Source organism: Gossypium hirsutum, chromosome A07, assembly GCF_007990345.1.
Source record: "Gossypium hirsutum isolate 1008001.06 chromosome A07, Gossypium_hirsutum_v2.1, whole genome shotgun sequence".
Lineage (NCBI taxonomy): Eukaryota > Viridiplantae > Streptophyta > Magnoliopsida > Malvales > Malvaceae > Gossypium > Gossypium hirsutum.
In genome coordinates, this window is record NC_053430.1 from 13607078 (window position 1) to 13612930 (window position 5853).

At 37.2% G+C, this 5853-nt stretch overlaps 1 non-coding gene across 1 annotated transcript; it reads left to right on the forward strand.

Moving 5' to 3' along the window:
- The first annotated feature begins 2360 nt into the window (after nucleotides 1-2360).
- LOC121204153 (small nucleolar RNA R71) lies at nucleotides 2361-2471 on the forward strand. The gene has a single exon (XR_005899081.1). It is a non-coding gene; the product is annotated as a small nucleolar RNA R71 (small nucleolar RNA).
- The last annotated feature ends 3382 nt before the right edge of the window (nucleotides 2472-5853 follow it).

The window sequence follows — 5853 nt, forward strand, 5'->3', positions numbered from 1 at the left end:
GGTAATTTAACAGGTTTGACCATGGGTGCTAGACACGGGCATGTCGCACGCCCCTATTAATTTGACAAGTTTGGCCACTGGTTTAAGGCACGAGCGTGTCGTACACCCGTGCTGTTTTGGCAGGTTCGCCCACGGCCATGTCACAGGGTCGTAACAATTTATCGTAGCCCGTGTTGGGGAAATCCTTGCCCTGTTTTCACACGGCCCTAAGCATGCCCGTGTAGTCGGTCGTGTCTATGTGGTAAACCTGTATTCAAGAGCTCCATTAGTTAGTTAGGTGTTAAACACTAAAATTGAAAGAAGTTAATACAGTTAGTGATCAGGTTGCCTCCCGAGAAACACTTATTTATAGTCTAAGCTCGACTTACCTCTCCATTGAATGGTCATGGTGGTTCGAGGAGTTTATACTCCTCATTCCTGCTATCATTCTCATCAAAATAAGGTTTTAGACAGGTGTTGTTTACCTTAAAAGTGCCGAACTTGGGATGACTTACCTCAACTGTACCGAATGGGAAAATGCTAAGTACTGTAAGAGGGATTTCTTCATTCAGTTTGGTAGTGACAATGTGAGGATCTACGACATCTAATAATACTTTATCTCCAACCTTAAGTTGACTTAGGAAGGTATTGAGCGCGTTCTGGCATAGGTTTGGTTTATCAGGTGTTCTCAGTTTATGCGTCCACCATTCATCTAGTTCCTCGATTTGTAGCCTTCGATCTTCATGAATAGGTTCTCTACAATTGCTTAAGAATGGCTCATGTACTTCCTTTAGACTCATTTCCTGCAAAGTAGGTTGCACCATATTATTAGTTTTAGTAGAATGGTTTAGACGATCACCTTCAATTTCCGATGTGTTGCTAGAATTGCGAGCTTGAAGGGTGATTGTTTCGTCTCCCACACGAAGTGTGAGCTCACCTGTGCCAACATCAATAATCATTTTAGCAGTTGCTAAAAAGGGCCGTCCTAAAATCAAAGGAGTGTTGCTATCCTCCTCTATGTCTAGAACAATGAAGTCAACGGGAAATATAAATTTATCGATTTTAACTAGCACATCTTCAATAATACCCCTAGGAAATCTTATAGTTTTATTTGCTAATTGAATGGTCATCCTAGTCTGTTTGGGTTTCTCAAGACCTAATTGTTTGAATATTTTGTAGGGCATGACGTTACTACTAGCCCCTAAATCAGATAATGCATTATTAACATCTAAACTACCAATTAAGCAAAGAATCGTAAAACTCCTTGGATTTTTTAGTTTGTTGGGTAGTTTATTCTGTAGAACAGCTGAGCAAACTGCGTTTAGCTCTACATGCGATGCCTCATCCAACTTTCGCTTATTTGTTAAAAGCTCCTTTAAAAATTTCATTGCGTTTGGCATCTGCGATAGAGCTTCAATAAATAGTAAGTTAATATATAATTTTTTTAAGAGTTTAAGGAATTTACCAAATTGTTCATCTGAGTGGTCTTTCCTTGTTGTGTTGGGTATAGCACTTGAGGTTTATATTCGACATTCACTGATTTGTTTTTATTATGACCTGCCTCACCTTTACCTCTGCTCACCACAGTTTCTTACCTTAGTTCTGGCTCAGGCTTAATGAATCCTTCTTCATATTGAACATTAATCGCGTTGAGTTGTTCCCTTGGGTTGGGTTCAATATTACTATGCAAGCTACCATGTGGTCGTTCGGAGATTAGTTTGGAAAGCTGGCCTATATGAGTTTCGAGCCATTGGATCAATGCTTGTTGATTTTTAAGTGCTATCTCGGTGTTCTGGAAATGGGTTTATGACACCGAGATAAATTTAGACAGCATCTCTTCAAGGTTCAGTTTCTTTTCCTGTTGATAGGGTGGTTGTTAAAAACTCGGAGGATGTTGTGGTCTTTGATTTCCTTGACCGCCCCACGAGAAATTGGGATGGTTCCTCCAACCTGCATTATAAGTGTTACTATATGGGTTATTTTGGGATCTAGAGTTATTGTTACCCATATATTGGACTTGTTCCTCCTCGATGCTAGGGTTGAAGGGTTGATACTCTGTGCATGTTCCTCCTCCATTCGTCTCGCACCTTATTACTGGATTCACCTAAGTAGAACCAAGTAAACCATCAATCTTTTTATTTAGAAGTTCTACTTGGTTTGACAGCATAGTAACCGAATTGACGTTATAAACGCCTGCTATTTTAGTTGGCTTAGTCCTCATGACTTGCCTCTAATAGTTATTCAGTGACATCTCTTCAATAAATTCGTAGGCATTTTCAGGTGTTTTATTATTGACGGTTCCGCCAGCAGCTGCGTCAACCATTTGTCGAGTGGAAGGATTTAGGCCATTATGGAATGTTTGAACTTGTAGCCAAAGCGGTAACCCATGGTGAGGGCACCTTCTCAGTAAGTCCTTGTATCTCTCCCATGCATCGTAAAGAGTTTCTAAATCAATCTGCACAAAAGTAGAGATATCATTAAGTAATTTGGCTGTTTTAGCCGATGGAAAATATTTTAATAAAAACTTTTCGGTCATTTGTTCCCAAGTAGTAATTGACCTTTGTGGTAACGAGTTCAACCACTGTTTAGCTTTGTTCCTCAATGAAAAAGGGAACAACCGAAGATGAATGGTATCGTCAGAAACGCCATTAATTTTAAATGTATCGCAGAATTCTAGGAAATTTGCCAAGTGAGTGTTTGGATCTTCATCCTGCAAACCATCAAACTGAACAAATTGATGTATCATTTGAATAGTGTTAGGTTTCAATTCAAAATTATTCGCAGCAATAGCAGGCCTAACTATACTTGACTCAGTTCCTGTTAAATTAGGTTTAGCATAATCATACATAGTGCGTGGAGCAGGATTTTTATTTGCTAGTTCAACGGGTATCGCAGAAGGTAGCTGATTGTCTTGGTTTTCAGCCATCTCTTCAGTTGGGGTTTGACTATCGTCCTCTTGCTCGTTCTCTGTGTATCTTAAGCTTTGCCTTATTTCTCTTTGGTTTCTACAAACTGTGCAATCGATTTCTTCGTCAAAAAGTAGTGGTCCTGACAGGTTTCTTCTAGTCATAAACTATAAAAACCTGCCAAGAGAAAGAAAAAAGTAAATTATTAAATAATAATAATTAAATTAAATTAAATTGCATGAAAAAAATAAATGGCTAAAGTAATAAAAATTGAATGTTCCTAATATCTTAGTTCCCCGACAACGACGCCAAAAACTTGATCGCGATTTTCGTGACAGGTAAGTTTTATATATTTATAATTAATCGTTCTTGAAACTAACTATTATCACGATGTAGGCAAGTGTTCCTATCAAACAATAGTATAGTTTTAGCAAGACCGGATTGTCGAACCCAAAGGAACTAAAAGTACTAGTAATGACTGTCTTTTTATTATTTAGCCTAAGAATAAGGGGGTTTTGTTTTAATTAACTAAATATCTAAACTAAGAATTCACAAAAAATAGAATTAGGGAATTACTTTCGGAAAACGATTGAATTAAGACAATACCTAAGGACAAATCCACCTAGACTTCACTTGTTATTCTGACTCCGAATCAGACGATTTATTCATTTAGCTTGTTTCGTAGAGATCCCTAAGTTATGTTATTATCTCTATTCAAGACTAATAACGTCTAATCCCTAGATTGAATAATTGAGACTTTTCTCTAATAAACACCCTAGGGTTGTATTAACTCAATCTATGGATCCCCTTATTAGGTTTCACCCTAATCCGGCAAAATCTTGTCACCCTATCTCTAGGCACGCAATCAACTCCGCTTAATTATGACAATTGTACTCTTTGACAGGGTCTATTCCTCCTCTGAATAAGAGCTTATCTTGAATTAGTATCTTGGGATATCAAAACAAGAATTAAGAACACATAATTAAGAACAAGTTAAATATTTATCATACGATTCAGAAAATAATAACAAGATTCGTCTTAGGTTTCATTCCCATTAGGTATTTGGGGGATTTAGTTCATAACTAAAAAGGAAAACATCTCAGAAGAATAATGAATACAAAACAGAAAGAAAATCCAAAACTCCTGGAGAGAAATTGAGGAGAGATCTTCAGTTTAGATGGTGAATCCGGATTCTGAGATGGATCAATTGGCTTCCCTCGAGCAGTTCCCTACCTCCTTCTCTCTGTGTATTTTTTCTTCCTCCCCTAGGGTGTATTTATAGGCTTTAGAATGCCTAAAAGCCCTCAAAATTAGCCTTTTCCGAATTGGACTCAACTTGGGCTCGACAGGGACACGCCCGGGTAAGTTGTGCTTCGATTCTACCAAATTGACACGGTCGTGTGTTCTGTCCGTGTGAGGAAGTCCAGGCCATGTTGATTTCATACTTTGGCCTATTTTCTTTGTTTTTGGCCCGTTTCTTGTTTCTTTCGCTCTCTTATGCTCTCTTAAGCATAAAGCATGAAATTAAGGCATTAGGAGCATTGAATTCACCAATTCTAAGGAAAAATCATCCATAAAATGTGTTAAGCATGGGGTAAAAATATGTATAAATTACGGTTTATCACTCGTCCTTTGTCTTACGTACTAAGCCGTGGCATTGGCTGGAAAGTTGGACAATTTAACATAACTATTAATCAAACAAGCACTTGTCGAGGAAAAATCGAGAACAAGTTACCCAAAAACCATCGTATAACCGAAAAATATCCTCCTTAGATTAAACTCAAACATTCTGAAACTCCAACTTAAGGCCTCATTGGCCTTACAATAAGGACCAATCCCTCATTGGCAATCCATTGAATGAATGCATTTAAACATATATATGTTTGCTAGGTGTTTGATTTTTGTAATAATTTTGCAAGGGACTGGGATAATGCTTGATGGACTATTCGGAACGGTCACCAGTTCTATGGTTTCCGTGTAAGATATGCTTAAACCAGCCATTGGTGCAAGCTGCTAGTGTTGTATTATTCTGCCATGTTGATATCATAGTTATATTTCAGGGAAAACGTTAGAATCCTAGGATTAACCCGAATTTGAAGTCGCCGAGTTGATCAGATAACTGCTCACTTCATGATGTTTTTCTCTATATTTGGTATATGTCCAACATTGATATGCTCGATCTTTTATATTTATTTGAACAATCATACTTATATTCATATCTAAATATATGTTGAAAAGAAATAAATATTCAAGAAATATAAAGGGTTAAAGTACTTTTTGAGATGTAAACTTGACAAAATTTCCCATTTTGTAGAACCCTAAACCTTAATTTTACAATTTTTTCTACTTTGGGGCCTGAATTTTTTTTATCTAAATTAAACCTTGAATTTTGCAGTTGTTCTCACATTGTGGTTTGAAATTTTTTTTCTTCAAGTTAGTTATTTGTAACACCCCTAACCCGGCCTAGACGCTATGGCCGAATCTGGCATGTCACATCAAAGTGGTTTTCGAAAATTGACCTCTTCAGTAAAAAATTGTTTTGAGTTTAAAACTTTTTATCATTATTTAACAAAAGTTCCCATCAAAACGTTTACCTTATTAACCCTCAGTGTTATATTAAATCGATTGATAATCACTGAAGCTTAATTCGCATGTTTTAGAAAACATATAATCCAAAGCCCAATTAATAATTGAAACCCACAAATGGCCTTATTAAACAAGTAAAACCCCAAATATAAAATCTTTAAAGAAGTAAAGACATAAATAAAACATTTGCGAATGTGTGGCCACCTCCGAGTCCCTCGCAGCTCCCAATCGTCTAAGGCTGGGGATTACCTGTACAATTAAAAGGAAGAGTGAGTTTCTGAAAACTCAGTGTGTAATCCCCTATCAGTAAATAATGCATGCAGTAACAGTCTGGGCCTGAGCCCTATTTAGTAATCAATACAGTCTGGGCCTTGGCCCTATA